Source organism: Oxyura jamaicensis, chromosome 1 (assembly GCF_011077185.1).
Source record: "Oxyura jamaicensis isolate SHBP4307 breed ruddy duck chromosome 1, BPBGC_Ojam_1.0, whole genome shotgun sequence".
Taxonomy (NCBI): domain Eukaryota; kingdom Metazoa; phylum Chordata; class Aves; order Anseriformes; family Anatidae; genus Oxyura; species Oxyura jamaicensis.
In genome coordinates, this window is record NC_048893.1 from 86,125,216 (window position 1) to 86,148,004 (window position 22,789).

The following is a 22,789-nucleotide window of genomic DNA, read 5'->3' on the forward strand; positions in this document are numbered from 1 at the left end:
TAGTCTGGCCCTGTTTTTCCAAGCTGGGGTACTAGCACATCTGAGTTAAAAGAACCAGTTCTCCCAGCACAGCAACCCTCCGTTCCTGCGTCCACCTTTCATCATCCCCAGGCATCCTCAGAGCCTGGCAGGATGTGTCAACAAGGCAAGGTTTTGACAGGATCTTACAGACGCAACAAGGGAAGCTGCAAACACTACTCTCCAGAGTTTATTGATAGCCTCTCTCGTGATGTGACAGGCCAAGGAAAGCTGTTGCAGGAGAGGTGACAGCAACAGCAGCACTTTATAGCCTTTCCTGATTTTAGCTTTGCCTTGGAAAGAGCTGCTGAAACCTCTTAGCGGTGTTAAGACATATAGTTTAATCTCAGTGAGGCATCACAGTGATGATGCATATACATCAAAGACTCTGTTGTGCTTTCCCCTTTTTGTGTGAATTATGTTTGCTCATTTGTTTAAAAAAAAAATAGCATAATGATTTCAATTTTAAGAGGCTTAAGCCCAAAGCTTTGGAAAGTCTTAACAAAGAATGATTTAATGAACTGGCTATTGTGTTTATTGTTATGCTCAGCTACTTAAGTATGTCATAGGCTCTGCAATACAAACAATTAATGGTCAAGCTTCTGAGCTCAAGTGCTAAGGTCTTCTGCTTTTAGAAAAGGAGAAGTAGCATTTGAGGTCTGTTCCCACTTAAGCAGTAGTGCAATAAAACTCCAGTGGATTTAGACTTAATGGCTTGGAGTTGGATTTGTTGTTTGTTTGTTGGTACAACAAAATAAAGTAGAACTTAATCCTGAATAAGAGCAGCACCAGGAAATTTCAGAAAAAATGCTGAACGATTCCCAGCATTCTTTCACCCCAGCATTTCCTCTAAAGACACGTCTCTCTGTTAAAATTGTCCTAGGCAAAATATATTCTTGAGCTTTGCTGCAGTAATGCTGAAGACGTGAGTGAGCTTTGCACCAGGACAGTCATGCCAAGCAAACCTCGGGAGGGGTCTGATCCACATTGCATACCTGCAAGCTCACGCTCTTAGACCTCAGGGCATCAGGTGGCTCTTAATGCAGCTCAGCTGATAGTATGAGGTTGGTAGGTTGGGATGCATTTTGAAAGCTATACAGCATGTTTCCCAACAACTCCTGGGGACTTAAATCCTCCAGTGCAATGTGGATAATAGGTTTTCCTTAAAAAAGGATCAAAGCACTTTTTGTTGTAAACTCTTTTACTTTTCATTTTTATTATTTCTAGTGGGTCAGCTAACTTCAGCTCTAAGTAAAGAAGATAGGAAGCTTCACTTTTCTTTAATGCTCCTATATTTTGTCGTGGGTACTGCATGTCTTCTGTTTTCACTGCTTGTCTGCACTTTGTATTTACCAATGCAAAATGATTGTGAAGAGATGGGGGTTAAAGAGAAATAATGAATATTTGGAGCTGTTTATTGTCCTCGAACAGCATGATCCTGCAGGGCAATAGCCCCCACGTAGTCTAAGCAGGCAGCAAAGAGAAATCTGGGCAAAGAGAAATCTGGACACAGCTTCAGCCACTAAGAATGAAGTCAGAGCTATGATAATAAATTCCATCCTGAGAAGAAAGGAAAGTCAGAGGCTGCCAGTGGAGCAACTGACTTGGAGCTATCTGCGGAGCTATGACTTGGTTCTCCCTTTGCCATGCTGTGGCTGAAATCAAACTATGTCTGGGAGTTATTTATCTCTCTGCCCACAGGAAAATGGCAAGCCTGAAATTCCCGTCATTGCTGTCTGCACAGCGAGCGCTGCCCCATTTTAACCTCGGGACACTGTGACACCTGAGTGGTGAACTACACTAACACTGTAGTAAATATCGTGATGGTGACTGCTGCTGTGTTATGTTTTATTAGGAATGCTTTATGCAACTATTTGGGTCAAGCCCTCTGCTTTCTCCACTCCCGTCCAGCCAGTGGTTGTTTCCCCTGGCTGCTGTCTGTTCAGTCAGGCCGCTCGCAGTATCCTGCCCTCAGCCTTTTGTTCTTCAGCTTCCACTTTGTGGGTGAGAGGAATGAGCAGCAGTCGCTGTGAGAGACAAAACTGAAATTGCTGTGAGTTCAAAAGTTGCCCATTTCGGGTCATTATTGTTCTCTCTCTCTAGCTGGGAAAGGGAAATATAAACTCCAGGGGAAGCACCATCGCAGGTGTCTGGAATTTAGCACATCAGATTGAGACCCTGTGAAAGTTTCTTAAGGCCCTACACAAGGCAAATGGAGGGGGGAACTGAAGACCAGGGCACAATCGTGTGGTTGTCACAAGATGTTTTAGGGAGATCTGAGTGATCCTTCACAGAGGTTTAGCAGAGGACTGAAGGATCCAGGAGTCATGGAACAGTTTTTGGCTTCTTGCAGTCTCTGATGCCCAAGTGCACAGAGCACGGTGAACAAAAAAAAAGAACAGTCAAAAAAGACACTCTTCTCTCATTTTTTTTTTTTTTTTTTTTTTTTTTTCTGAAAATCTCAATCACCCTATAGGTTAACTTCTGCATTAATAGTTTTCATTTCCAGCCACAAGCAGTAGAACCACAAAGATAGACATTCATTCAAAGATTATGAAGACTTCATTATTTTTAGAAAGTTCATCACGGCGCATTTACAAGAACACTGTAAAGTATTTTCACAAATTAAACCTAAGCAGTTGTCAAAATAAATGAACAAAGTATGCTCTGTGATGCTTTATCCTTTATTTATTTATATTTTGTATTGTCTGTTCAAGTGTTTGCTAATTTGAAAAATTCAGTTATTTGTGATAGGTCAGCATCCTAGCTGTTAGCTCGAATTAGCAAGATTGTATTATTTTTTTTTCTGACTAAATACACTCCTAATAGCAAAAGTATTAGCTGAAAGACATTTATGTTTGGGCTGGAAGACCATGGTCGCTAATCCAAAGGATTATTCCATGAGGCATTATCCTAAATGAATGTTTTCCCGAGCTGCCTGCTCTCTAAAAGGTCATGTCACTTCTGTGCTAGACTCCGCATCGAGCCACATTTCAGTGTTTGCAGGAGGAGAGATTCCAAAAGAAAGTGACGGAGGTGGCAGAACTGGGTGACATGTGGTAGGCATGTCAGCGAAGGGAACGGCATGCCACACACCTGCTTTGTGGCTCTGCCGTGCCACAAGTTAACATTTTGATGAGCAATTTCCATTCTGTTGTTTTCTCTCAACACATGGGGTTCAAAAAACAGTTAAAAGAAAACTGTACCCATTTGCTCATCCCAGAAGCCTGCAGATTCAGAAGTCTGCCAGATTAATTTTCACATATACAGTATTTCAGAGTTGAAATACACAGAGGAGTGCAGTTTATCTTTTGAAACTATAGTGTGATGGCTAAAGAAAAATAGGTGTACATTGCTCTAACTTCATGAAAAGCCTCTGATTGATGGTTTATAATTATCAAAAAAAGAATAAAAGTATTTTCTGTAGTCAGAACCTTTTGAAGTTTCTCAAGTCTATATAATAAACATGAATACTGACCTCTGTAGGAAGATTTCTTTCTCAGCGGCTGTATACAAAAATTAGAGAAGCATAGCAATCTTTTTGCTGGCTGCACATCTGTAAAGACCCTGCTTTTAAAAGAACTGCCTTTAAACCACCTCTGTGATGATAGAATATAATCATAGAATCATAGAACCACTGAACAGCTCGGGTTGGAAAGGACCTCAAAGCCCACCCAGTTCCAACCCCTGCCATGGGCAGGGACACCTCCCACCAGCCCAGGTTGCCCAAAGCCCCATCCAGCCTGGCCTTGAGCACCTCCAGGGATGGGGCATCCACAGCTTCTCTGGGCAGCCTGTGCCAGGGCCTCAATAATCTATTGATCTGCTATGTTAAAACATTTCATTTTTGCCCGTACTTGCTCCTTAACATCCTCTTTGAGGGGGGGGGAATGGAGAATGGCTGCAGAATTTCATCGGCATGGGTGCAAGAAGTGATGCGGGTCTCAGAAATGTTGTTATCCCAACCATGTATTTTAGTCAGGAAAAGGCTTGTCCTTTGCTAATTTATCCTGAAAAGTAACTGTCATATGTCAGAGGAGAGAATTAGAGTTGTATTTTCTAGTTAAACCTCTAATCTGATACTCATATAGCAGATCTTGTAGCAAATTTTGGCTACTGAAAATTTTCTGGCTAGCGGTAGGCCTGAATCTGTGTAATTGGAAAACAGAAGAGATTCTCTCACTTTAATCTGACGCTTATCTCCATCCTCCTTAAGGCAGGAGAAAAGCCAAGGGATTTAGCATCTTCCTTCTTTTCTTGCAACCTACTGAGACTAACTATGGTTAGAAGCTCTTCTTGATGCATTTTATAGCAGGATGTCCATGCTGCTAGAAGCCTTTTGTTACTGAAGTTCGAAGCATTAAATCATTCAATAACCCCTTATTTTTGTCTTCCAGGAGAGCGTCAGGTTGTAAAAAGTGACATGATCAACACAAAAGTCAGCCTTTGACATGCCCTTTCACCCACTGATCATGTTCATGCACTCACTACTAGAGCAGTTTAAAGGTTTTCAGTGACCTTTTAATAGAGGCAATTTCACCGGTCCCTTTCAAGGGGTCCACTTGATTATATATCAGTAAAGAGAGATGGTATTTGAGAATGGTTGATACGCTCACAATTTTTGTAAGCAAAGACCTTGACGAGTTGCTCCACAGTCAGTCTCCTTGGGCTAAAATTTCAACCTATTACATGGGGATTTAGCCACTCATTTCCCATAAACATCAATGGGAGTCATGTGGCTAAATCCCTGTGCAACACATTGAAAATGTATTCCCTTATGTTTAAACTCATTTTGATGCAGATGCTTTCTTCTGCAGGAAACAAGTGAAATGAAGAAGCCATTCATTTCTTTCATTTGTCTGCACCAAATCACCAAACCCCCAAATTATCTTCTCTTCTGCCTAGGTACCAGCATATCCCACAGGATGTGCTGAATCTGTGTGTGACATTAAGTTAAGAGGGCAAGCTTCAAGACATTAGGACAATGGATGCTAATCTGTATTTATTACCTACTCATGTGTGGAAAAAATTGGGCGGATGACAGGCTGTCCCTTCACCCATGAGAACAAGATTTCTCATTTCTCTCAATTCTCCATCGTCTGCTGTATTAGATATTAAAGGAGGGACCACATGCTGCTTTTTGTGGATTTAACTAGTGATCTTTGGCTGCAGGTTACAGTGTAGGATCTTCTCTTGGTTGATGTAGCTTTGCTGTACTCTCCCACAAGTTTAATGGATCCGCTAAGATCACAACATCGAGATCATTCTGCTTTATTAAATTCCTTAGCCAGGAGGAGGAGGATCTTTTAGGCCAATTGTTAGAGGGAGGGAAAATGAAAGGCTATCAGGATGTAGGCACAAATGCAAATATACTATTTCAAAATCATCGGGCATGATTTTCAATAATGGCATGTGTGAGTTAAGATGCAATTTTGTGCCCGAAAAGAATTGTGTTCATAATAAATGGCAGGTGCTTTTAAAGCATTTAAATATTGCATTCGCTATTTCCACCTGCACACCAGGTAACTGGGTATTAATATGCTCCTAGTTGAGCCCATGATTCATTGCAGGTGCAGTGCTCTGGAAATCAAGGATTGCATTGAGGTCCTGATGAAAATCATGCCCTCAGGCACATCTGATCTCCATTTTGATCAACAAGCCAAAAATAAGACTTTTACTTCAATTACAGTTCATCTGATTTTGAACTTAATGATGCAACTCGAAGTCTATTGGCTTAGCTCCTGAGACCCAGGAAGGAGGATGTCTGGGACCTTGTCTATTCAGTGGAATAGAGGTTCCCATTAAATTCCCTCTGATCTCATTACATGTCTTTTATTTGGTCAGAAGCTCTATTTTTGCTCTTCCTGGCCTTATTGAATCTGTTGTTGATTCATTGTGCAGACTTGGTATTAATGAAAAAGACTGCCTCACTCAGGTCTCTCCAGAGGGTGAGATTTTCCATAGCCCTGTGTCTGTGCAACACGTTGGAAGCACAGACTCCGATGGCTTGCCTTGTGAAACTAGATTCGAGAGCAGCTTTATTAATAGGCTGATGAGATGTACCAGCTTGGCTAGGCTGTCTGCCTCCATAATGAGCGAGGGCTGTATTTTACTTACTTTAACGAACAGAAAAATCCTCAGTTATGCCTTTCCTGTCCCCCTGCTCTCCCTGCTCCACATTCCCGTTTCAAAGACCTCTTTCAAGGTCTCTATTATCCCAGCTGCCTTTAGGTGTCACTCGAAGCTTTGGGTTCCTCCTGTTCATCCAGCCCTTTGTGTGCTTCGCTGTGCCCTGCCCTGCCATTCAGCTGCACTGGCAGATGGGGACCCCACTGGTCACCCCCCATCTACTCAGTTCTCGATTGCCCCAGTTGTCCACGCTTGCCGGGTGTTTTCTGTTGCTAATGGAACATTTTTATTCACGTAGTTGGTGCAGTTTGGCGGTTAAGTAGGGCGCTTACTAGAAGAAATGAAGGTAATTCATTTCAGTAGCTTTTCTCATTCGAAGGAGTGCTTGGTGTCAAAGGCTGGGTCCTTATTACCGGGTTTGAAACTCCACTGCAGGAGAGCACCGTTGTCCTAAAATGTGTAGGGGATGGTAGACCTGTATTTTTAACTTTCACGGGAGCGGAAGGGCTGACTTCTGTCCTGCTTTTGTCAGGCACTGTCAAGCTGTCCTAACTCCCTCAGCTACTAGACTTCAGAAACTGTTAATCTGGTCTTTTCTGTTTTGAGGCTGATCTGAATATTTTTGAGTGGGCCAAGTACTTTCTTGGCCTTCTGACTAAGCTTGGGTCGCTCATATGGTAAATCATTAATTTGGAGACTATATTCTGCCTTTGCTGGGAGTTAAGAATGGTGTTCTAATAGCTTCCTTCCATCTGGAACAGTCATAAACCAGATGGATACAGGATTGGCACCACTTATTTTGACTCTTTACCCAGTTCACCCTGTATAAAGGGACCTTGCAATATTTCCCAGACAATTGTTGCATGTATCCAGAATCACAAGTGAAAAATAACAAGATCAGATGTGTGGGCTGCCATTTGGGGAAAGTTTTGGAGAGGTGAGCAATAAAAATTATCCCTTCCTTTAGCAATATTTTGTTGGAGATTGTCATTAGGAACCATATGCAAGATGGTTTTGTATCTAAGAATTATTTGAAAATTTAATTGTCTAATTTGAATTCCAAAGATTGGAGCACCTTGGTTTAAGCCAGTTCAGGGCAGGATTTAGTTCTTGAACAGAATGGGAAGAGGTAGGCTTCCAAGGTTGCTGTTTACAAAGATCTTGGCATCTTGTCTTACTGGATCTATTCTCTTCCTCCCCGTTTTCATGAAAATAAATTCATCATGCTGCATTTCATTGCATTCCTTTAATACAATTTAATAAAAATTAGAATATCATGAGAGCCTAAAAGTTGCACCTATAATTATTTACTTGGGTAAATTAGAATTATTAATATTTTCATTTCAGAATGGCTGGAAGGAAGCAGTTGTTGCAAATAGCATGTGTTATAGGAGAAGATTTCCATTTATAACGTGTCTTTAAAGAACTGGTCTTTGGCCCAGGCCCACACTGAAGTGTTTACGAGTTGTTTCAGAAACAGTTCTGATGCTGCTGAATACCAGAACAGACACATTATGGTAGCCTACTTTATTTTTGCTTAAAGAAATGCAAAAAAAAGTAATCCGGGGAAGACTGTAAAACTCAGGTGGCAAAATAAAAAGATTCACAGAGGCCTCTTAAGCAGCCCAGAGGAGTCATGGAGACACGCATTGCTCAGTGCAGGAAGGAAGGGTAAGCTTGCATACATGGGCAAAGGTGTAGGAAGCTGTAGAAGCCGAGCAAGTACTTTTCCTTAAGCACAAGTCTAAGCAGAGCCATCAGAAAGGTTGATAAGCCTCAGATAAAAGTTACAGAAAAAAGGACTCGTCCTTTTTAGGTCAGAGGTTGGACTCGGTGATCTTGGAGGTCTCTTCCAACCTAGACTATTCTGTGATTCTGTGATTCTGTGACTCAACAGTTACTGGAAAAGAAAACCCATAGAAAGAAGTTCTGCACTTATGCTTGGGAGTCTGAGGGGGAAAGGGTAGGGCTACTATTAAAGAAGAGAGGAAACATTACAGGATAGGAAGGATGCAACGTTGTAAAGAATTTCTTTTCATTTGTCATCATTGTATATACTGGAAACTTTTATGACTTTCCACTGATTAACATCCTTTTTAGACCACATTCAGAGAGGGTGTACAGAAAAGGAAACAACTGTAAGTAGTGGTGTATCATCTAGGATCTTGCTGCATATGAATCCTAGGGCACCCAGAGAACTAAGAAGAAGGTGATGGTGCTCCTAGCAAATAAATAAATAAATAAATAAATAAATCTGTTCTTGAAATTAGCTGGAGATACAAAGAGTTTCAAGGGTTGCTCTAATAATTTGAAAGACCAGGAGGTGATCTTATAAATGGATTTAGTAGACCTTGCTTCAGTAATTTGCAATTTGTTTACTACTATAGTTAAAAACATCAACGATTTTTGTAGGCTTCTAAGTCTTCACTGGCTGTTTCCACTTGCTTGGAAGAATCTGTCAGTGCCTGATTGCTTAAATTCCTGCAGACTCCTGTTGTGAAGAGGAGAGCCCTCTGTTCTCGGCTGTCACCTCCATGGAAAGGCACCTTTCGAAGCACAGAATGCCAGGATATTCTGCTGCTCGCTGCTACCAGCGAGGCTCTGTTCTATGAAGCACAAGCTGACAGCTGGTACCATGTATTGCATCCAGCATCCATTTCCTGGGATATCCACGAGGATAGGAGAGATGGGGGAAATGTTATCACTACAGAAGTTAATAATTGAGTCCAGTCTGTCTTTGTGGTTTCGTGATAAGGAGTATATTAGAAGAGCCAGTTCCTTTTAACAGTTTCTGCCTGAAATGTGCTGGAATGTGAAGTGCTCAGATGAAATCCTTACTGCCAGCACCTCTCTTTCTTCATCTTCTGCTATTCCCAAATCATAATTTTTTCTCAAGAAAGATGGTAAATTGAGGCACTGGGTCAAGAAATGTGTCCCTTTGAGTAATTAATCAGAAAATACTCAAAATACAGCTGTGCCTCCTGTTAAAAGTCAAGGTAGACTGAGCTACAAAAAAAAAAATCTAAGAAAACAAAAGCACCACAGTAATAACCAGAAGCATGTTGGCATTCAACGTTGGTTCACCTAACCTTCAAAATGTGGAAATACTCTGTTTAATCGGTTATTTACAAACTCCAGAAGAGAATGCAGCCTGTTAACGGCAGTAATCCGGTTTCCCTGTCGCTGTGTGTGTAGCACCAGGACACAATCCGGAGAGTAAAATTTACACTTGCACCTAGTATTTGCTACTCACTCCTTACCTTGGTGTGGGATGAATGCCAAAAGCTCTTCTCCAACAAGGGACTAGCAGGAAATTAGCAGCTTTTATCTCTTAAAATAACAGCACTGGTAGGAACTGCATACCAAATACCAAAGTCCTCAACTTCCTGCAGGCACATAGGCTGCTTGTCATTATTCATCCTAATTGTTCACAGTATTAAAGTTACTCTGGTGACCATCTTGCCTTTTGCCATTTTGGTTCAGTATGTCTTCAGTCACCTGTTGCAAGCTGGAAAAATGGGAAACAAAAGGCCTGGTCCTGCTCAGAGGGCCAGTGTCAGTGGTGTTAGTGAGTACCAAAATGAGAAAGGCCTGTGAGGATTAGGCTCTCAGAGCTCATACCGGCTGAAAATAGGTTGGGATCTGGTTCAAATTGTCAGGCAGTAGTGGCAGCTAGAACTGCTTGATTTTGAAATCTGACATCTTCTGACCTGCCTGTGTTAGAGACACTTCTGTGGCCTTGTAGCAAAGCTTTCAAGGCCAGTAAATTGTTCCAGCACCAGTCCAAGATTATGATCCAAAAAAAAAAAAAAAAAATCAAGACAATTCCCTCTGTCTCAATGCAACAAAACAGTGCATAAATACAGTCTTGCAGAATGACATCTGCTGTTCAGAGGAACAAAAGGCTGAAATGGGAAGGTCATCATTTTGGCTTTTCTTGCTCATGCTTGCCTGAATTCTAACCTTAGCATTATTAACGTAAAGCAAAGCTGCTTTGCTTGTCAGTTTTCTGTGAGCATTGGCGTTATCTTTAACAAATTGTTAACGCCTTGCGAAAGTGTTTTCATAGCCCACCATAATGATCAGTATGTTGGAAGTAGGGATCTCAAAATATGGATTACTGATGTGATCATTTGCCCCAGTTGCAACCTTTTGTGATAATCTCTAATGCAACAGGCATTAAAAAATACAGCATGTGATAACAGGGGCTGCTTAGTTATTCCCTAGCAGAGCTAAGAAGAACTCTGTATTTTCACTTTGCAAACCTTGGCAAAAATATAATACTGTATATGCCAAATTTTCAAAAATGATGGAATTTTGCTTTCATGCCCAGGAATAAAACAGCCCAAGGTACCAACCAATAGAAAAATTGATTGGGGGAGGGGGAGGGGAATACCCTGAGAGCCTTGGATGCTATTTTTTTGACAGACTTTAGACATTAGCAAATGTTGTCTAACGACTACAGCAGGACAAAGAGTTCTCTAGACTTTTTGCTCTGAGAACTACAAAAATAAGCATCTGACATTAAATAGAGCAATTAAAATACCTTCTCAGACTGTATCCTGATTCAACAAATCTCAGCTGAAAGTAAATGAAATAGCTGAAATGTCAACCCTGAAAAAAAAAAAAAAAAAAAAAAAAAAAAAAAAAAGGAGAGATATTAGAGTGAAAAAATGTATAATATAGGTTAATAACTGCTTTCCCAGTTATTAAAATTGAGAGGACAAGTTAGTTTATTCCTGGATCATTCAGGTGTTAGCTTACTTAATAGACCAATGCAGAAGTTTTCCAAATTTCTCTCCATTTTACAAAACACCAGTTCATTGCTGCAACCTGGAGTGAAGCTGTTTACAGCTCTGTGCTAAGCAGAAAGTTCAAATCAATTATTGTCCATTAGAGTTAGGTATAACTGATGAAATATCCCCAGAGGAGTATTGTAAATGTATCAAGATGTCCTCCCCCATTACAGAAATGGGGAGGCATGGTGAATTACTTACCTTCTCTCTTACACTTAATGTCTCTGAAATGCTGCCAGGCAGAAAAGGCTTATCTTGTCTCACTGGGTTAAGAGAGGTCTACACTGTAGTCTGGGATATAGGGGAGGGATAAAAAAAAAAAAAGGGTAGTAGTAGAGGGCAGACCCATCTTAAGGTTTGTTCCCAGGCAGAACCAAGAGAACAAAAATGGAGAAAAGCTGCTTAATAACCAACGGTAGACTCAATACATGCAGAAAATATCTGATCCAAAAATCAGTACTAGGGAGTTTTCCATAATATAACTGAAATCTTTGTGCAGTGAGCTATATAATAAATGCACTCATTAACATGTACATTGCAACAGCATTGGGCCAGAACATACAAACACTAGAAAGCAAGAAATCCGTGCATAAGGATGTCTCCTAATGCCAAAGCAGAGTGAGCATGGTATTGAAAGTAACTGGTATTCATTATTTGTTTCCATCAGGAAAAGAACCTTCAACCTGCTTCTCACTTGCTATCCATCTGGCTCCATGACTTGAAGTTGTAGATAAATACGGATAGACAAGATTCTTGCACCCAGGGAGCCTCATTTTGTAAAAGTCCTTTCCTGGGGATGTAATGAAGCTTGTGGCTGCCAAACATACGTTACTTTTTATGACACCTGACCATGATGTTCTCAGTCTACTGCGGCATCTCTGCTGGCATACAAGATCCCTTAATGACGGGTTTGAGTGATCTCAGTTGCATATGACTGTCTGTGCCACCGAGCGCAGGGACAGTAGAGCTGAGGGAAAAACACACTGTCTTGAGATCAACCACTCAGAGATTGAACCGAGCAGTAGAACATCCTGGCAGAGAAAGGAAGAAAGGAGGTATGGGGCTGGGAAACAGCCACACTCTTAAATGGTCTGTGAAAGTGAATCTAGACGTAGGCAATGAGTTCAGGTTTAAGAAAGACTCAACAGATGTTCAGTGCTGTCTGAGCATCCAGAATGGAAATAGCAAATGCACAATACAACAGAAAGAAGTGTGCATCTCACCTTAACATCACCAGAAAATGTTGCCAAAACAAATTAAAGCTGATGCTGCCGATAGAGAAGCTCAGACGCAAGCTTGCAAAATGTTTGGAATGCGTGGAATGTTAAGCAATTCAGTGAAGCAGAGGAAGAAGGTAGGGTCAAAAGTTAAAAGTCCTCTGGGGGTGGTTCCTGGCTCTTGGGACTTTCAGCACTACAGCCTCTGCCAATCCCAGCTACAATAAGAAATGACAAAGCTGCAATATCTGATTTAATGACATAGGAGGAAAGGAGAAAACGGGTCTTGAGGGTCTTTAATCCTGAAGTGGAAAGCCGTAACTATTGCAATTGTTAAATCATCACTGGGTTGGAATTCCAAAGTCTGATTTTCAGATTTCTGCATATTAAAAGTGTCACTTAGGCAAGTAACTTAACTTCTCCAAGCCTTAGTTTCTCATTCTGTAAAACAGGAATGCTAGGACTTCAGTGATCTACAAGGATTTTATGAGAGAAAAGATATTAAAGGTTTTGAGATGAGCTGCATGATTCCACATAAGTATCCAGGAAAGAAAGAAATGTTGGGAATGCACACCTTCAGAGTGAAACCTAATATGAAAGCAGTAGAGTACAGAATTGGTTGTACAAAATGCTTTTCCCTCATAAAAGGATGACGATAAGATGTACGGTGAGGTCCAGCTCTCCTCCCAGTCTTAAGTATAATTTTCAAAGCATTGTGCAAAGGAGTTAGTTTTGTGACTCATATCAGAATGCATTAATCACATCTCTGGGTGTTGGAATCTGATGGATACTGAGCTACGCACAAGTTTCTATTGATGTCAGTGGTATATGATCTCAGCAGCTCTCATAATCAGAAATCATTGTTGACAGCTTTTGGAGTTTATCTTATCCTTTTTTTTCTCCTTTATTTTCCCTCCAAGTCACAGTGATTAAGATAAGCAACTGCCGAGAATGCCAGTCAACAGGTTAGTGGGTACAAAAATTAGTCTGATCATCCTGTGTAACTAAGAAGACAGAAGTTCCTGCTCTTCACTGGCCTCGTTTTGCTCTTGTCAGCGGAAGCCCAGGGCTGCCTGCTCTGTCCGTGGTACTAGGGGAACAGCTAGCGCCGCTCGCCCCTCCAGCCCCGGCCCCATGCAGCATTCTCCTCCTGCGCCACGCTTCAGCGTCGTGGCCAGGTCTGCTAGGGTGAAAACGGAGCTGCCCTGGGGGAAAGCAGCTCTCTGCCAGCCATATTCTTGGTGTGGTGTGAGACTATAGAACAAATGAGCTCAGAGGCTTCTTTTTTAGAAGACCAGGGAATAAGCATTTGAAGTCCCTGCACTCCAAGATAGACTTTTCCGCTGCCACCACCATCACGTACTACTGCAGAAATCTGTTCTCTGGGAAAGGAAAGCTGTGTGTGGCTCTCAACCAATAATCAGATTTGTTACCTCCACTTCTCTCCCACTCCTTCTGGATGGAGAATGCTCAAGGGCTTGAAGTGGGATTGCCAAGAAACAACAAAATACAACCACAGGCTAAAATGAGTAATAATAGGAGGGTTTCTCTTCTTAATGGTGTAGTGTGGCTGGACAATATTTGACAGCTGGCATAATAACATTTTCAAAGGCACAAGTTTGGAAGGATCGCTTTCCTGGACAGTAGAGAAGTCTATGATAAGTTTGTAACATAAAACTTTCCATATGAACTTATCCCATTCTATATCACTGGATAATTCATGACATGAAAGTCTTGGTAAAGTAACACCACTTACAAAAATGCTACAGTTCCCCATTTCAACTGTTTGTACTCTTCCTCTGTCTCTAAAATGTCTTTAATTTCAGGCCTGGCAAAACATCACAAAATGGCGTCTATGCATATTTGTTCAGATTCTGCTTTATTCTGCCATAATTCTCTCCTAATGAATATTTCAGAAATGTGCAGGTGAAGACTTTTATGATTATGAATGCTAATGCATCATTTGGAATCAATCCTCCTGTTTCAAAAGTTTGTCATCCAGTTAAAAACAGGAAGCATATGACTTAGATGACCAGACACACAGCATAAATCTGATGGTAAAAAAAATGAATCCTTCATATATCACCAAAGGGATATAAACCAATTATCCTAGCTGTTCAGCACACACAAATGAATAACAATATAATTTAAAAAAAAATAAAACTTGGGTACCGTAAATAAAAAGGGGTTACATTTTTCCATTCTGAATCATCTGTTCAATCAACTCTACCAGTCCTTCATGACCAACCTTAGAGATAGGGAATAACTGTAAACATATTTTAGAATAATTTGAAAATTACATCTAGGGCTTTTCTGTACATAGCGTTGCTATATATAGTGTTGCTGATCTCTCAGGACCGTACGAGCTTCCAACCCTGTTCTGTGTATCCTCTTTGAAAATGAAAGGACTGTCTTGTACATAGAGAAATCTCTTATTGTCATTGCAAAACTCACACCTTGTATTTGTCATTGTTTCAGGAATGAAAATTTCCTTTCAAGGGCTTTGGACCACGTTAATTTATAGTCAGATATGTGGTGAAATTATAAAAAGTAAAAATCTATGCAATTGTTAAGATCTGAAAAGGAAAGAAAGAAGAAAAATGAATTTGGGAGCAGGAGAAGAAGCTGTTTTCTGTGTAAGCATTAAGGAGCTTGAGATACTAGAAATTGCACGGTGGAGGAGAGGCTTGCGAGCAAAGGCAGAAGAGTGAGTACCTGCTGCAGCTTGTGTTATGGAGAAAGCTATAGTAGAAATAGTATCCCTGATGTGGTACATAGTGTTACTGACATGAGCTTGGGAGATTTGTAATCTCCATTTCCAAGTGGTGTTGCTCATTGCAAATAAAAGAGGATGCAGGGAAAAGTTCTTTGTATTCTTTAATGATATATAGATTACAGAAAATATTTTAGGTAAGCTTTAGGCATATTAGGTTTCTTTTCTTAAGTACAGGGGTAATTCATCTTATCCCTTCATCTTCAGCCATATACTTCAGATATCACAAAAGAGACAGCACAAAGCTTGGGAAGAAAGCATATAATGAGGGTAAAATGCTTACAAGCTGTGTATGTGAGTATATGCATGTAAGTATAAGTATATACTCAAGTCAGTAATTATATATACATGTAAAATAAGATTAAATAGTCGTTTATGCACATGTATGCGTGAATATGTATTATTGGAGGTTTTTGTGCATGTGTGTGTGCAGACACATATGTAGATATTTATATAAGAAACATGTGAAATCTATTCATATAATCACTAGTTTTGGTCTTACAACAGGGTCAAAAATAAGCATGACACATCTGATTATGAAACCTGCTGTCTTTTCCAGAGCAGAGACGTTCCCTTTCTTCTAAGGTGAAATAGAAATTGCACACAAATATAAAGACAAAATTTTGAGTAAAGACTGGACTTTAGGCTTAGGCTGCAGGTTTAAGGAGGAATGCTGTATCTGTAACAGTGAAAAAAAAAAAAAAAAACTTTTTTCATTGTATGGGAAGAAGCAGTTGTTTGGAGAGCTGTTAATCTAACTCTTGGGGGGAAAGGTTAGCCAGCAGGAGATGCTAATGTAGGACGCTTAAAATTACTCCTGTGAAAAATTAATTTAGAGTGCACATGTATGATTTATTACATGCATATCCCTTCCACATATGTGACATGCGGTGGTTTCTGAAACAGATATTATTAAGAGATGAAATTGGCTGACTGAGAAAGGTTGTGGCTTTATAGATTTCATTCTAGCAGTTTTGAGCTTTGAAAGCAGTCTCTCTGAGGACACTACCCTCTGCAAACAACTTATTTCTGGGGAAAATAGTAAGAGTGGATACTATCATCCTTACATATGCGAGGATACTTAGCCTCCATCCTTTGGGCCTCGGATCATCTTGGGGCAGGGGGGTCTCGCTGTGTTCATGGCACAACAAATGTTCTTGTTGATCTATTTCATCAAAGCCTGCTCCGAGCCACTCTGATCCCTGTTGCCCTTGGTGATCATCTTCACTGGAAGGCGGTGATGGGGGAGCTGTAGTTTTCCAGGCTTTGTGATGAGGGTGAAAAGCCCCTTTCTGAGAGTTCAGAGAGGGGACTTCGTGTATCCCTGGGTCAACTCTGTACCATTATAAATAGGCTGCTGTAAACAAGAGGACAAATTACCCTGACTTGTTCCAGACAGACATACAGTACGTGCAGCTTAGCAGGCAGCATTCTGAGTCACTGTATGCAAAATAAGCTTCCCAGGAGACTTTGCGATAAAAAAGAAGAAAGCAATTTGTTGTTATTTCAGCAATCGTGACCAATGAGCTGCATAAACTAAGGCTACCCACAGAGCCACCCATAACCCAGGAGATTGACTGCCTGTGGCTTCTGCTTTCTCTCAGATCATTAAACACGCCGGGATTCCCAAGAGCTTCTGGGCCACCTTGACTTAGTCAACCCATGTGTTTGGTTAGACAAGAAAAATGGCCTGTTAAAAGAACGATCTGTCCTATGCAATCAAAGGAAAACTTCAACACTTCTGAGTCAGATTCAGAGTCCAGCCTGGCTGCTGCTGTGCGTTCCTGTCTGGCTCACCTGGCTGCCAAAGCACAACTCGCTGCTTAAATAGCCAAAGCCCCTTCTCATCCTCTCACTGTAGCAGAGGAGGGAGTAGCAGAGGCGTTATTAATTGAGGAAATGTCATTGGAAGTGGTACGTGATGCCTTGCATCTGGAAAGGCCTCCAGTCATACTGTGTGGATAAAGGAACAAGCTCTTTCTACAAATCCAGGAGGCAGCCATCCAGGAGAGAGAGACACCCATGGAGGGGACTTGGTACACGAAATTGCAGAATTGTTTGAGAAAGTGTTTGTGCTGATAAATGTAATGAATTTCCTTTTCTCTCCTTTCTCTTTGTCATCTTCCCCATCTATACAAAGCCACAGTTTATCTTTCTGTCCTCGGGAACAAGGAAGCTGCCAGGCACAAATTGAAGAGCCCGCACTAGCACAGAATGGAGCGATACATTCTCCATCATCAGATCTGACCAGCCTGCATTTAAGTTTTTTTTTTTTTCTCTGTGCAGGCACAAATGCAATTAGGAAACCTGTGATTTCTCCTGAGCCTTGCCAGTCTGACAGCTTGGGAGAAGGAAGTGAGGAGAATGCAGGGAGTCACTGGGCTAACAATGATCGGCAGTCACACTCAAAACGTCTCTCCAATCAAGGAGGGCGTAGCGGGCACCGAGGTCTCCCTTCACTCTACAAACTGCAGCATCTCGGCACTTGTAGGCACCGTGCTCGTTGTCAATCAATCAGTGACAGCCAGCACTGCCTCCACAAGCACTTAATTCCCCCTCCTGCCTTTTCTGGAGTGGTATGAACTGAAGAGGATAGGAAATCAGAGTTAACGAAAGGTGAGGGCAGGAGACAGAGAGTTTATCATAATAAATGCAAGGTAAAGGTAAACACACAAATTACAGCCCAGATACTGTGGTGGCATATGACATTGACAGTGCCAGGAGTGGTGAGTAGGAGCAGCAGAAAAAAAAAAAAGAAAAAAGATGTGCATTAGAGAGTATTACAAAATATGTATCTGAATCTGAAAACCACAAACAAGTGGAAGGATAAGGGAAAGACTGGAAATAAATAGAGACAAAAAAGAAAAAGGAATAGGCAGAAAGAAAAGAGTGGCAAATGGATACAATGGAAGGGGAGGGTACAGCTTACAAGCTTACAGTACATCCTTTCCTGAGAGTATCTGTCCAGAAGAGGTGGATAGGATCCTTGAAACCTTTGAAAGAGATTAAATTCACAACTTGCCTTGAAATAAAGAGAGTTGTGAGTTTAACACACTCAGCTGGTCTTAAAAATTCTTCTCTGTATTCATGGCAGCATACACTCACTTCTCAGGAGCTGCATGACTTAAAGCCCTACAAATCAAAGTTAGCATGGACCCCAAACACTTCATTAAACACTAATGCATATGCTACGCAGTGTCAGTGTGCACTGAGAGGCCGGATATTTTTTCTCAGTCTCATCTATGTGTTGCCTACATGCTATAAATAGCTTCACGTAGATAAAGTAGCTTGAAATTGTCCATTCTTAGATTTGGGTTCAGTGCTGATTACTTCTCAGTCTTGTTTGTGGAAACAGTTCTGAACACACGTGCAGCAATGCAAAGACCTCCAAAATCTAGTTACAAGTATTTCAAGTTGGGTGCCTGCACTTAGTGGACATCTATTATTTTAATTTCTCCTTGTTTCTCTGCAAACCATACAACTCTGCTCTCTGCTCCCAAAGGGATGTTCTGAAGACCAAGCAATGAATGCAAGCCACAGATTACATCTAGGTTTTACAGTGGAAAACTGTTTGGCCACCAGGCAGTCCACAACGAAGGCAGGGAACTTTTACTGTCTTGAACTTCACCACAGTTTCGCTTCCGAAGTTGCTTCCTGTCAACAGGAAGGGGAAAATCTGTAAAGCAACAGCAGGGTTTTGCTCAGTATTTTGTGTATAGCAAATAACAGAACCATGTAACAACACTGATTTTCTCCAGCTTTGCCTCTTGTGTAGTTAATGAATCCCTTGCAAAACAGATCTTTGGGAGCTTTAGGTAGTGAGGTATTCCCCTCTCATTTTACACACGTATAAATAATGGCATATGGTAGCAAGCAGCGAAGGATGGGGCTTTTAATGTCCTAAACACTGCAGCGGGCCCTCAGGCTGAAGGCTTGCGCACCAAGTTTCAAAGGGCAGCAAAAGGTACTGACAATTATACTCCTCTGAAATAGACGGTTGATTGTGTACAGCCAGGGCAGATGCTCACTTAGCTGTAACTGAGCTGCTAAAACAAAAAGCTGCATTTGCCTGCTGCTGCCCAGCAGCTTTGAAATCTAACAGACCTGTTAGCAGCGACGCAAGAGGAGCCACGTGCATGCTTTAGCTTTAATGGTATACCTCATGATGGGCCCTGAAATACTGCTCTGGGAGGTGAAAAGGAGGACGAAATACACTCCGTTCAGTCAAAAAAAAAAAAAAAAAAAAAAAAAAAAAAAAAAGCATCTCTGGACCATGAAAAGCACTTTGGATGGGATGGGAAAAGGTGCATCAGAAGAGTGTCAAAAGGAGAATTAGAACAAGGGTCAATAGAGAACCATGGACAAAATCTGCCAGATTTAACAGAACATTAATTCAACATGCTCGGCTTTAAAACCAAGCTTTTCTTTAGCTGACTTTTGCAGAAATATTAGCGAAGAATGTAAATCGGAGTCCAGCTGATGAGTCGGGGCATCGGTGACGTGATTTATTTTTATAAATGTAAATAGTAAAACGAATGTTCAGCAAAAACTAACCTGTTATGTTCCGCTTTAAAATAGCCCCTTTTTAGAACCAGTTGCTTTTCTAATATATAGCACATGGGTTTCCATTAGCATCATCGGGATGACTTCATGCATATCCTGGGGCAAGTTTTGGCCCCAAATGTTCTACAATTAAGTTCTAGTGGCTCACACTGCAAGCTTGTGTTTTGGCTAACTTAGGGCTGTTAGCATTTAAATGGCCACAACTGGGGCCTTAATGTTAATGCCCCATTAATCCCGCCACGCTGGGAGTCAGGTTTTCCTGCTTTAACATCTGCTGCACCAGCAGTAGGTGCACCTATGCTGGCAGCATACAGAAAGTCAGTAACAGGGGGGAGGCTGTGCAGATCTCTGCTAAAGGGGCTGTTCAAACAGGACCACGGTTTGTGTCGGGTGCCGCCACGCTCGTTGCTCCTGCCTGAAAAAGCATCTTTGTGTATCACAGCCAGTCAGACCTGGTAATAGCTCTGGGGTTTCTTGAAATGTCCTAGCCTCCTATTTGGATCCGCAGGCATCTCTTATTTTAGCAGGAGCTGAATCAGCCATAAATTAGAGATTAGGTATTCTGGTACCTAATACTTTATGTGCCAGAAAAAATCCTGATTCACCCTTCAGTTGTTAAGATACCCGTATCTGGAAATTAAGACCTGCTTGCATTTGTCTAGCTTTTGTTGCTCTGGTCCTCAAAACTTAGAAGACTTGTCAGAGATATAGATGCTTTCTGAATATAGAAGTGTGGTGTTGTTTACATTAGTGTTTGGTGAGGAATTGTAACAAGATATTTCTCGCTATGGATCTTACTATGATTATCTCCGTGGGGGATGGTTTAAAAACTTCAGCTCATGTAAAAAGCAACTTCTTGCTTGCGTAGTGTTTTCTTTCTGCCATGGCATTTAATATGTTAGTGCTCTCTGGATGGCACCGACTTCAGGTTGTTCTCAGAAATAATCTGAGAGATGCTTTTGGATCTTTGAGGGACTTTAGGGGTTTTGGTCTCTTTCTCAACAGATGAATTAGCTTGATCAGCTCAGACACTGATTCTCTCACAATCCTTGTCTCACTGCTTATCATGTTCATTTCTCTCCCTTCCTCAGAGGAAGCCAAAAACTGTTACGTTTGGGGGGAAAGCCCAGACTTCGGGGAAAAGGGGAAGTGGGAGAGTGAGCTGAGTGTGAGGCTCAGTAAACCGAGGGAAGGAGATCCCAAGTCATATCTGTGAGTTGAGAGACCTTTTCTAATGTTGATATAAGGCACAATCAGACTGTTCTTTGGATGTGATTTTAAAGATCAGTTTACATAAACCCATCAAACTTTTAGGCAGGCTCACTTTATAAATCTTAGCAAATTTAAAAAATCCTTTTATGCTTAAAGAGAATTGTCGTAAGTATTGTCAAAGTGATAAAAATCACACCATTTTAAGCAGTTTGAGTTGCTAGTGACTGCAGTGCTCTGCTTGGTGTTCAGAAGAGCTATCAGCTGTCAGTCACATCAGCATTACCCATAGGGTTAGGAGCGCTGGTTTGGGCAGGCTTATGGTCATTAAAGCATCCCATCTATATGGGCATACAGCATTAACTTTAAAACGAGCTTGCACTTGAGGGAGCGAGTAGCATTGTGTTTCCTCCTCATTTAAGTGTTACCCTAGCCAGAATGGCTGTCAGAAGCATTTTGTCTGTCAGCTGCTTGGAAAGCCCACAGTGACATACATGGGGTTTTAAGATACAGGGCCTGTAGAAGCTGAGGTAAGCAACAAAATATTGCACATATCTTCTAAGTGCGGAGGTCAAGTTATCAATGTGTATCAGCTGGAAAACAAACACACAGCCTCAAGCCACCTTTGTCACCGGACTCTGCAGCACCAGGCAGACACATGGCAGCCTTGTCTTCCATTGGGCTCAATAGGGATTCCTTTCTGTTCTTTCAGAAGGAGCTATATTTGGCTCTGCAGACGGACAGGTACATACAGTTAGTTCGAGGGGAGCTGCAGAAAGTGAATAAGCTGTCCAGGCTGGGGCTTGATACATGGGCTGCAGGGACCAAAGCAGTTGAACAGACATCCCTTTCTGGCTACTCAGACTTGCCATCACTTTGCAGTTCACAAGTCCCCCACTTGTGCTAACACAGGGGTTTGTGGAGTTGGGCTATGAATGGGGACAACCAATCTTTCTTTAAATCAGGGGCTTTGGAAGGAATTGCAATGGTCTGAAGAGTAATGAGAATACTTTGTCTGATACTGATTCTGAAATCTCCAGTTTGTTGGACCTTCAGCTTCCAGTGCACGATTTGCACAGTCATCGGTATTGTGTTTATGTTTAGGATTTCATATAGGAAGGACCACTGAGTAAGGTAGAACAAAGGGGGTCTTCTGCTTATCGTATTTGAGCCAGTGAGGAGGGCTAGTGGAAGAGTAATTCATAAACAGGGATGAATTTTGTGAAATGTCACCTGAAATGTTGTGAGATTTTTTTCCTTCACATCATAAAAGGACCCTATAGTCAGTAGAGGTGTATTCCTAGACCTTAGGCTAAGCTGACTATGCCAGGAGGTGGTGCATTGTCAGGGCTACTTGGTGTCTGCCATAGAAACTCCTGCGTAAGGCCACAGGGAAGTTAAATCAGTGTCTTTGGTCCAAAGACAGCTTATGTTTTAGCCTTGGTTCTAAAATATATAAGAAGAATAACAGATGACACTCAAATAGATAGGCCACTAACCTAATTTTCGCCTTTAATAACACCACTGCTATAAAGACGGAGTTCATCCTTGCTGAAAATTATCAGTAAAATCAAGTTTATTCGTCTGTCTCCACCTTCCCTTTGCTTTTTATCCAAAAGTTCTTCGCTTTCCCATTTAAAAAGCTAAGGAATATTTCCAGAGCAGGCTGAAATCAGTCAGGATCTGTTTTGCTTTATGTATTAACTTTTATGTCTCAGGTTTAGCTGGTGGTTTTCCTGACTGCACTCCTTGCTGCTGGGGGGTTATGGATGGGAAGTGACAGTAGCGTTTCATCTCATCATTTCTAGATGCCTGCCCTCCTTCCACTGCCACCCCCTGCATGGATCTGTGATGGATTTTGTCTGCGTGCAGCTTTTTGCAGTGTTTTAATACTTAAGTAATGGGAGTATTTTTTTTTTTCTTTCATAAGCTTATATCCACTGTTCAGTAGTATGGAAGAGTGCAAGGCTCGATCTTTTTGTCATTGACTTCTTAGGATGCTTTACAGAAAGAGACTAGGTCCCTTTTTGCACGGTCAGGTTTCTGGGTTTGTGGTGCTGCCACTTATATTTCCTTGATACTGG

At 41.4% G+C, this 22,789-nt stretch overlaps 1 protein-coding gene across 26 annotated transcripts in view; it reads left to right on the plus strand.

Moving 5' to 3' along the window:
- ZBTB20 (zinc finger and BTB domain containing 20) overlaps positions 1–22,789 on the plus strand; it is a 458,760-nt gene that overhangs the window by 378,779 nt on the left and 57,192 nt on the right. The window contains exon 10 of one of the 26 annotated variants that reach the window (XR_004747391.1): positions 8,635–11,323. The exons of the other annotated variants lie outside the window; for them this stretch is intronic. The gene's annotated coding sequence lies outside the window, so the exon portion shown is untranslated. Of the gene's footprint in view, positions 1–8,634; positions 11,324–22,789 lie in introns of those variants that run through there. 26 annotated transcript variants of the gene reach the window in all.